Here is an 11,186-nt window from a genome sequence, read left to right as displayed (position 1 = left end):
CAGTTAACATTATAGGTTGTTTGCAACAGACTTTCTAAGTTCATCACGAAGGCAAAAGATCTATGGATTCAAAGTCCTAAGGTTATCTCTTCAAGGATCATTGAAGGTTCAATACTTATGGTAACTTAGGTCTACCTAGACCTTCTGATATGGTTTCTACTAACGAATTTACATTGTCTTAGTTGCAATAAATTTTAAACAGTTATCCCTTTAAGGATATTCTATTATAAAACTTTTATCAATCTTTGAGGATACTTGATCCTGCAATTTGTTCTTTAAGAATATTCTATCCTAAATATTTTTCGTAAGGATATTTTATCCTAAAATCTTTTACTCAAGATTATTTCTCAAAATTTTCAATAAAGCTAAATCTATAATCAAACAAACTTCCAAAATAACAAATAACAAGCAGATAGTTAAAAGTTTTATATTATTAAGCATAAGTCACCTGGACTTACCAAAATCTTTAACCCGGATTTCACCATACAAAAGATGGACCATCCACCCGGGTTAAACAGGTGTTACTAATTGTTCTTAAATGCAGGAAAATAAATGTCAGAGGCACCAAAGGCTTCATCCCCACAAACAGTGGATCCATCCACCTTCGGTACCCCTGGAAATTGTCTTAAGGATCAGTGATCCTTAAACCCTACTTACTATTTTTTATTACAAACCAAATTATCCTTAAAAACAACAACACCAAACAAAAAAGTTGGCTCGGGCGTTATGTTTTATATCCTTTATCGCCCACTTAAGCTGCGTCTTCACCCTCTGCAGCACATGCTCCTTCACCACCTTCAATCGCATCTTTGACCCCGCTTGTCCCAGCAACATACTCTTCAGCCATCTCAGTATCCTCATCATCGCCAAGAGCCGCCAAGGTAGCCTTCCATTTCTGCACGTTCCAGGTTGCCTTATCGAAAGCAGGATCACCGGACTCCATCGCCATCTTAATCCTCGCTTGAAGCACTGACCTAGCTGCCCACATCTTGGCCTCATCCGTTGCTTGCTTGACTTCCTCTTAGCGCTGGGTTTCTGATGTGGATACCTGATCCTCGAGCTGCCTCTTGAGCTAGGCTAAAGCCTTGTCCTTATTGACCACCGCATTCCCAAATGCAGATAGCTTGTCACTCATCTGGCCTACAATATTTTCATAATGCTCTTTGAAGGCATTCATAGCCTCTAATCAACCATATAATCGGGATCAGTAGGATATTGGATCCTTAAATTCAAGATATCAGGATACAAGATACTTACAGAGAGGACTGTATCATGTTGGGTTTCGGGATCGAAGGACCTCTTTCTTTTAGAAGCCATAGGCTTAGCTCTAGTCGTTGCAGTATTGGGTTCGGAACTGGTGGCCATCTTGAGGTTTTCTTACTTAACATCTTGAGGAGTGAGCATGCTGTCGATGTCTTCTAGAGAGAACTTGCTAGCGGACTTTTGAGACTTCTTAGCACCTACATAAATCCGGTTACCAGATAAGTACTTTATACAATATTATTAATTTAGAAATTATTTTCAATAAACTTACTTGACATATTCGAATCCGAAGAGATCTCGCAGAAAGTTTCGATGAATCGGGCTTGAAATGTTCTAACTTCGGTATCCAGTGCTAGGAACCGTTTTGCTTTTTCCACTGTGCCAGGTAATCTCGCTAAAGAAGCAACGTTGTCCACTGCAAACAAAAAGAAGATTCAGAGTTAAAATTAAAGCATCAATGATCCTACTATTTTGTAAGGATCCAGAATCCTACCCTTTCTAACCCACTTTGAAGGAAGCTCATTCCCTCTAGGTATGGAGTCACGTTTTACAAAGAAAAACTGATTCCTCCAGAAGGAATCATTTAAAGTGACTTTCAAGATCGGGTGGGCTTGTCGAGGCTTGGATTTTAGGATGAATCGGGCAGGACCATAGGTAGTAAGAGTGTAAAGGTAGGACAGTTCTTGAAGGCCGAAGTTTGTTTTCTCATCTTCAATAATCCTTTCTATAGTGCTGAAACAAGCGAAAAGATGAAGAAAAACAGAAGAAAACACAAGGAAAACAAAGAAACACGCCCCCATGCTTCTAAACACCAGAAAAGACAAAAATCTACATAAAAAACAAAATATGGAAACAAAAGCACGGGGCCGTGGATATCTGCCATAAAAGACAAAATGAATTTAGCACATGTCGCTATAAACACGGGGGCTTGCCCAAGTAAGCACGGGACCGTGCTTCTCACTCCAGATTGCCTATAAATAGTGGCTCATGTTGCACTCACTTGGTGTGCCTTGAAAAGAATTATATTCGGTTTAATATATAAAATCACACACTAATATTCACATAGAAGATTTAGTGAAGAGTTTGAAGGCTTGGAGGTCATCACCATCAACCATCATCATCAACCATCATCACCATCATTAAGAAGGAAGATTCATCTACATTTGGTTAGATTATTTCAAATTTAATCATGTATTTGTTATCATCATTCATCTTAATGTTTATCATCATGCTCATTATGAGCTAAACTCCTTTTACCATCTAAAATCTATGAAGAAGCTTTGTTTTACTTGATAATTATATAAAACATGTGGTGTAGTCTAGTAAAGTACATGGTTATATTACAATTATCTCTTGATGGGAAATGTTTCACCATCTTAAATCACTCATGATCGATTCATGTTCTTGAAAGATAGAAATACTTTGATATATTATCGAATCATGGATCCTTATATTGTACTTAGAAATTATGAGATATAAGTTATGGTGTATTTTTCTAAGTCTTGGTAATCAGAAAATGGCTTTGCTTAGGATATCATGCTAGTTAAAAGAAATCATATGTTAATTGAATGTGTAATTATAACCTACATAAATCAACCAAGGGGAGGTTGTGTAACTAAACTACAACCACCCGAAGTTGTTAGAATTGGTATTTGAGAAATCGGAGTCAATCCTAATCTTTCTACTTTACGAAACTACTTGCCAACTTAAATTGATATCATTGAGGTGGCATGACATTAGGAAAGGGTGGACTTTAAAATGCGCATGTTACCTCCTTAGTGCCAAAGATGCTCACTTAAGGTTTAGGGATTCTTGATCTTAGATGGTAACCTTCGCATAAGGTTACCACATATTTGAATATTAATTATCAATGCTAAAATGGAGTGGATTCTTGATCTTAGATGGTAACCTTCGCATAATTGACACCTCGTTTAGAATCTCTCGTCTTGGTCACCTATATATTAAATATAAGTATTCATATTTTATTAAAAGTTCAAAAATTAACCCCAAAATGATTAAAACCTCCGATTAAATTAAAACAACGATTTATCATTAGAAAAATTTGTGTCCACAGATTGATACTTGGTTCTTACCAATACTATTTTACATATACGATAGATACACTTGCCTATTTTGTGTGTGTTTAGTCTTTATAGAAATCACTTTTATAAATTTAAAACACGATCTTGTGCAAAAGTTAAATATCCAATCTATCATATTTATACAAGCTACGCACACCACATCAAGTTTTTGGCGCCGTTCCCGGGGACACGGTACGTTTCTAAGAACGATCCAAGTTTTAATTTGATTATTGTCTATAATTGTACAAATTTTTAACTTTTATTTTACTTTATTTTCTATTTTTTACTAACTATTAAACTATATAATTTTACGGCTAGCCTAATTTTAACCTTTATTTACCTTACTTTACTCTAGCTTAGTTAACTTAGACCTTAGTTTAATTTTTAGCCTAACTCGTAGTTTAATATTAGACTGACCTTAGTACTAACTTTAACTAACTTTTACTTTAGTGTTTAATTTTGATTTAGTCCCATGTATGTCCTCTACTTTTGAGCCTGAGCTTGTTTTTCCAATTTCTGAACCGGAACGACTCTTTTGTCGACGAGCACGTAAACGGACAACAGAAACCGCCGAAGCAATTAAAGACGAATCAGTAGACGCCACCACATTAGGAGAAAATCAAACCGAAGAAATGATGGCGGCCCAGAACAATGAGCCGAACATGAGCCAGTATGCCAAGCCAACTCTTGAAGGCTACGACAATGGAGCGGCTCCACCCGAAATCACCGAAAATTTTGAAATCAAATCAAGCACTATTCATATGGTGAAAAACTCAGTTCAGTTTCATGGTCTCCTCGACGAAGACCCTCTTTCTCACATATCTCGATTTCTACGAATCTGCGAAACCTTTAAAATTCAAAATTGTTCAAACGATCAAATCAAGCGTAAAATATTTCCTTTCTCTCTAAGGGGCCAAGCCCTAGAATGGATAGAATCTATTTCCTCTTGTTCCATCACCACTTGGGAGCAGATGGTTGAACAGTTTCTCCTCAAATATTTTCCACCAGATAAAACTGCCAAATACCGATCCAGCATTACCGGATTCCGGACCGATGATGATGAATCGTTACACGCAGCATGGGAAAGATTCAAAAGTCTTCTAAGAATATGTCCACACCATGGACTGAGCGTATGGTTACAAGTACAAACTTTCTTTGACGCACAATCCAGTCAAAACAAACAAGCCATCGACCAGATCGCTGGTGGAGACCTGGGATCCAAATCAACTAACGAAGCATTTGAAGTCCTGGAGAAAGCCGCAAAGAAGAGTTTCGCTTACAACCCACCAAAATCTACACCTACCCATAAAGGAATACTACACGTCGATTCCAACACTCTTGTCACAGCACTGCTTGAAGCTCTTTCTAAAAAATTCGAACAACTTCAAGCCGAGCTATCAAAAACCAGACTCACCTGTAACACTTGTGGAGGAAATCATAAGACGAGTGACTGTAAACAAGTCATCATGGCCATGGAAGAAGTCGATTTCATCGCTCGACAGAACAACGCTTTCAGCAATAACTACAATCCAGGATGGAGAAACCACCCGACTTTCAACTGGAAAGACGGAGGTAACACTCAACCCTCACCAGGATTTGAAAAAAGACCGATAAATCAACCCTTCCAGCCTAAAACTCAATTTCAAGATCAAAGTTCCAGTAGCCATCAAAACCCAAGCTACTCAAAGATTGAAGAAATGTTAATCCAACTCATGACTAAAACAAATGAAGCAGAAAAGAAGGCCAGCTCAAGAGCCCTTGATATCAGCGGAGTATTATTAAAACATGAAGCCGATCTCAAAAGTCAACAAGCATCACTTCAAAATCTAGAAACTAAAATCGGACAAATTGCCCGACAATTATCCGAAAGACCACCTGGCACTCTTCCAAGCAACACAATCACCAACCCGAATGCGACATCTAACGCTGTTACACTCAGAAGCGCTACAACCACGGTTGCCTCACCAACTTCAGAACCAGTTACAGAGAAGAAGTCTCCTAATGAAACACTGGAAATACTGGCCCCAACAAGCACCGTACAGCCCAAGGAGCCAGTCCGAACTTATGTTCCACCTATTCCATACCCTGGAAGGCTGATGTAGGAACGATTTGAAGCTCCGTACGGGAAGTTTTTAGAACTCTTCAAACAACTCCATATAAACATCCCTTTTGTCGAAGCCATCGCTCAGATGCCAAAATATGCCAAGTTTCTCAAAGAAGTGCTGACAAACAAAAGGAAGCTGGAGGAACTCTCACAGGTCACCCTAAGTGAAGAATGTTCAGTAGTCCTCCAATGCAAGCTACCAACGAAAATGACCGATCCAGGGAGCTTTACTATCCCTTGTCTTATAGGAAGTTTGTCTGTTAGCAATGCCCTGGCTGACCTAGTAGCTAGTATTAATTTAATGCCTTATGCGGTTTTTGCAAAACTAGGGATAAGAGAACCAAAGCCCATCGGCATGAGCATTCAATTAGCTGACCGAACTGTTAAATATCCTCGAAGCATTGTTGTAAACATGCTTGTCAAAATTGACAAATTTGTTTTCCCAGTAGATTTTGTGATTCTAGAGATGTAGGAAGACAAAAGTGTACCTCTGATTTTAGGAAGACCCTTTTTAGCCACCGCAAAGGCTATTATTAACGTTTGCACCGGCAAGCTCACTCTCAGGGTCAATGACGAGGCAATCACTTTTGACATAGGAAAATCTATGCAATAACCGCAACAGCACGATGACACAATATATTGTGTTGACATCATAGATTCCATCGTAAGTTGTTATATGCGAGATTCCTCCATTAATACACCGCTAGAAACACAAGTCTTAGACAAAACACTCAACATACCCATCTTAGAGAACGAAAATTTCAATGATGATCAGGAAGCATCAGAAGTAGTATGTGAAATCACCGAATGTAATAAAAATCAAAAACATCAATCGAAGAACCACCAGCCTTAGAGTTATAAAGAACTACCAAAACATCTCGAATACGCCTTTCTAGAAAAAGACTCTCAACTCCCAGTAATTATTTCATCTCACCTTTATAAAAAAGAGAAAGACAAACTTCTTAAGGTTCTCAAGAACCATAAGAAGGTCATCGCATGGAAGATCGTGGATATCAAGGCCATCAGTCCCTCCTTTTGTACTTATAAAATCTCATGAAGAAGAATACAAACCCGTGGTCCAACAACAAAGACGTCTCAATCCCAACATGCAAGATGTGGTGAAGAAGGAAGTAATCAAACTGCTTGATGCCGGATTAATCCATCTCGGATTCACCTAGGGTAAGTCCCGTTCAAGTAGTACTCAAGAAGGGAGGAATGACGGTAGTAATGAATGAGAAGGACGAACTAATACCAATGAGGACCATTACAGGCTGGCGAGTTTGCATTGATTACCGGAAACTTAATGACGCCACAAGAAAAGATCATTTTTGTAGGTTCCCTGGATGGATCTGCACGGGATATCTCAATCTACACAGGTGCGGAATCCCTGCGTAGGTCGTTACGAGTGTAGAACACGAATCAAACAAACACACGATACGAATAAACGAACACGTTATATTATAACCGAACACGTGATATAATCACTGAATACACGTCTCTCGACTCGCACACATCTGTATACGATAACTTGAACAACTCGATGAACTACTCAATTAACAACTAAACAAACCGTAACCTAGGAATATATATACACGACAACTTCGCCTGGCATGTTCAGGCGAAGTTGTCCATAACTTCGCTTGACTAACAAGTTCGCCTAAACAGCGAACTTGTCAGTAACTTCGCTTAAACATATAAAACATAATTAATCATTACAGACTCAATTACAGACACTAGACTATGAACTACTGACATTTATGCACCAACAGACTCCCCCTTGGCAGTAGCTTCATGTATTGATCTTTAAGCACGTGTCTTGTAATCTTCAATCTCTTGGTCTTCATGCATGTACTCCTTCTCTCACGCATACCGTGACTACTCGCTGATATTTCCTCGCTTCGTCTTTCATCACGGCTTCAGCAGTCTGGCAATCCACATACCACCATTTAAGATTCTTCAACACATCTTGAGGCATAGTCTTCATTGGAACCTCTTTCATGCATCAGATCGGTTTGTACTTCATCACCATCCATGGCTTGCCATCTGCTCTCATTCCTCTTTCCTTATCTTCCACTAGCTTTCCTTTCTGTGGCTTTAATAACTCAAACTTCTTTTCTTTAATACTTTCTTTCCACACGATTTTTCCAATAACTCTCGCCATGTTGTCGTCGCTTCTATTAATCAACCCCAATCTAGCCAAATCCTTCACCTCACATTCAGGCAATGTATTGAGATACCTCAACGTCCTCTTAAAGTATTGGATCCCATCATATCTTTTCACCACGAACACTTTTAGCTGTTCATCATATAACCAACAGATAATGCCTTTCTTTGACTCAGCGTACCCTTTAATATTATAACTTTTCTTGAACATTGTAGGTACCACTGGCTTCTTCGTTTTGATAAACCAATGAGCATAGCCTTCCTTCCATCTAGGCTGCTCCTCCCATTCTGTATCATCACCTACTGTATCTTGACATACATCTGACTTTTCAACTTCAGGGATCTCGTGTTCAACATTCTCCTCAAATATTTCACCCTCTTCAACATCATCTTCAATCACTATTTCAGCACCAATCTTTTCAATCTCTTCGACTGGTAGAACATCATCATCACATGTAAATTCATCATCATCTAACATATCATCATCTAATTCCTTCAAGGCATCGATCACATCATCTCCCATCTCCTCGTCATCTACCATCACCACCTCATCACCACCAGAACTGCCAGTTGCACCTGCAGACTCCCCCTAAGCTGTGGAAGTCCCAAGAGCTTGAGTAGTTCTTGGCAACTCACCACCTGCACCTTTCGATGCATTGGGATCATCGTCTCTGTCATTCTTCTTCTTTGTCCTGAGCTCGTCGCCTTTACAGCTCGTCTCCCCCATGTTCAACCAGGAGGGACGACTGTAGTTGATTTTCTGCTACTAGGCGCTGAATAGCCTGGGTCTGGATAAGATTTATCCTTGATTGCTCAGCCATGACCCGTTCAAGTGCCGCTATTCTTTCCGAGTCTGATAAGGTTGCATCGAAATCGAACCTCATATGTGATAAATCTTGATTGAACTGAGGTGTGATTTCAAATGTAACCGGGACATCAGAAGTAGTTGTGGACGTAACCGCAGGTGGTATCGTGACCGACAACCCTGCAGTGTGAACCACTGTCGACTCAATAACCTGTGCAACAACCTCCGACGGAGTAAGCGTTGGAGGCGGCAACGATACAATATCTGGAGTCGTCAGCTGGAGTGTGATGGATGGGAGGCCAACAGATGATGTTGTAGCCACCACGGGTACATCCGTGGCGCTTGAACTTGTAAACGGAAGTGAAGAAGGAATAAGAGTCATACCGGACAAGGCGGGTGGAGCAAAACGTACTATCCTTGAAGTCTCTCCAGCTCCTGAACCCATACGTGCACCTGTCCTGTCCCTTCTTGAACGTCTGATCAACTTATGAATGTCTTCTTCTTCTTCTGACTCACTGTCATCATCTGTCCTCTTTCTCTTCCCATACGTCCTCTCTTGAGTCACCATCATACGTCTTGCCTCATCCATTACATCATCAAAATCTGAGTCAGCCACCGTTGTAGCTGCCCTAGTAACATGCACAGTTGAGGCACGTTCAACTGGGACCTGAACGTTCTCCTCTGGATCCACCCGATCCATATCAAAGAATCCTTGACCACCAAATTCTGCATCAAGGTCCACTTCCTCCTCCGGTGACACAACAGGAGCAGCAGGTATAGCTTGAGGTGCTCCTTCCTGTTGTGGTGCCGGTTCCCTAAACTTATCCCCATGAGCAGGCACATACTCCGGGTTGATTAAGTACCCAAAGAGTGGAGTATGCCTAGGACGCAGTTCAGGCTTGCTTCTGGCACTCGAAGTTCTACATTGAGCAAATATACGCTTTTTCACACTCTCCACGTATCTGATAGGGCGGCGCTGAGGTAGATTTGGAGCCACATGGTTCAAGATCATCTGGATGAATCTTGGATACATAATGAACCTCTCACGCGCCACTGCCCGTCTTTGTTTATCGATCTCATAGAAGACCATCTGACTGAAGCTATAACATATGTTATAAGTCAGAGCAGTCATCGCCGACTGCATGGTCGCACCCATCCCGTCAGTACCCGCCTTCCTCCCTGACATGCAGACAATCATTACGTGCATGAGGAAGCGCCACTGATCAAGTAGGAAACCCTTCCTTCTATGTGTATCGCCCAACGGGCCCGAATAGCCCATTCGTAAAAACGCTCCATCTCGGAAAGGAGCCACAAAGTCCGTCGGGTCATCCCTGGTCTCATTCCCGAAACGTAAAGCCGCCCGGATTTGTTCAGAAGAGAACTGAACTTCTTGATTGTTGACGGTTGCTCGCATAACCGGAGGCTCAACGCGGCAATCGTATTCCACCGTCTGCCAAAAATCCTCAATATTGGGTAAGGATATCGGCAGAGTAGTTGTGATCGCGTGGAATATCCGCGAGCGAAGGAGGAAAGTGATGATTTCGCGGTAATCCTCCACACCACACGCATCTGGGTCTAACGTAATATACATATTATGACCCGGGAAGAACTGCCTTTGATTATCTCCCCCATCATCGCCACCAGCACCTCCAGCACCAGCAACAGCAGCCATATCTGCAACAAACGAACCAAGTTAGATAAACGTTAAGACATAACACAAGTTCGCTTGTTACCATGAGCGAAGTTGTGATAAAATCTGTATAGGTGAAGTTAAAGTTGGGGCGAAGTTGGGAACAACTTCGCTTCAACCTGAACTTCGTCTAATAACTAATAAGTAAAAAGGGTCCAGGCGAAGTTAATGATAACTTCTCCTCACCACAACATCGCCTCAGGCGAAGTTAAACCTCAGGCGAAGTTGCGGATAACTTCGCCTAATCCTTAAGTTCGCCTGAATCTGAAACGGCGACTGTAAGGTTTACGAAACGATGTGCAGTTGATGATTTTGGAGATCGAGGACTTCGTTAAACTTGATTTTGAAATAATCTGGACAGTTAGTTCGTTCATGAACACGTAAAAACTTGTTTGAAAGCGGGTGTTAACGTTCCGAACCGACCGAGTTACGAATCGGGCAAAACGACACAATGATTAACACCAAGGAACAAATAATGTGATATAACATCACTACACACCTTTAATCGAAAAGAAATCGAAGGAAAATAAATCAAAGAATAAGTTCGATAAGTTCGCTGTTAAATCGGAGATAATAAGTTCGCTTGTATTGAAAATTATGAAAGGTTTAACCTTAAAAATACTTTATATAAGGTCAGAAACTATACAGGCGAAGTTAAGGATAACTTCGCCTATGGTAGGCGAAGTTAAGTATAAGTTAGCCGATATAGAAAACTTTACAAAATCAACCCCTATAATTTGAACAATTTGCAATTTAGTTTCAAAACATCCTTAAAGAGTTAAATGACACGATCAAGACCAAGTAACCAAGTATAAAATCATACAACTACATAAATAGGAAAAACCTTTAATAATTAAAGTACAAGGGATCAATTTTCAGTCTAGACAGGGACTACCATGTTATAGAAAAGATCCGAACAGGAATCATACTAACTACGTGACTGTCACATAGATCCGTGTTTTAGCTGTATTATGACATAAAGAAACAGGTTGTAGGCAGGTAAATAACTTAAGATGGTTTTCATCGTTTCTGTGATACGAGTTAGGTTCAATTAAACTCAAAACTTAAGTGGGCAAAAAC

Source organism: Bidens hawaiensis, unplaced genomic scaffold (assembly GCF_021521415.1).
Source record: "Bidens hawaiensis isolate Kalapana, Puna unplaced genomic scaffold, B.hawaiensis_p1.1 tig00003270_1, whole genome shotgun sequence".
Lineage (NCBI taxonomy): Eukaryota > Viridiplantae > Streptophyta > Magnoliopsida > Asterales > Asteraceae > Bidens > Bidens hawaiensis.
Note: the sequence above shows the minus strand (reverse complement) of the source record.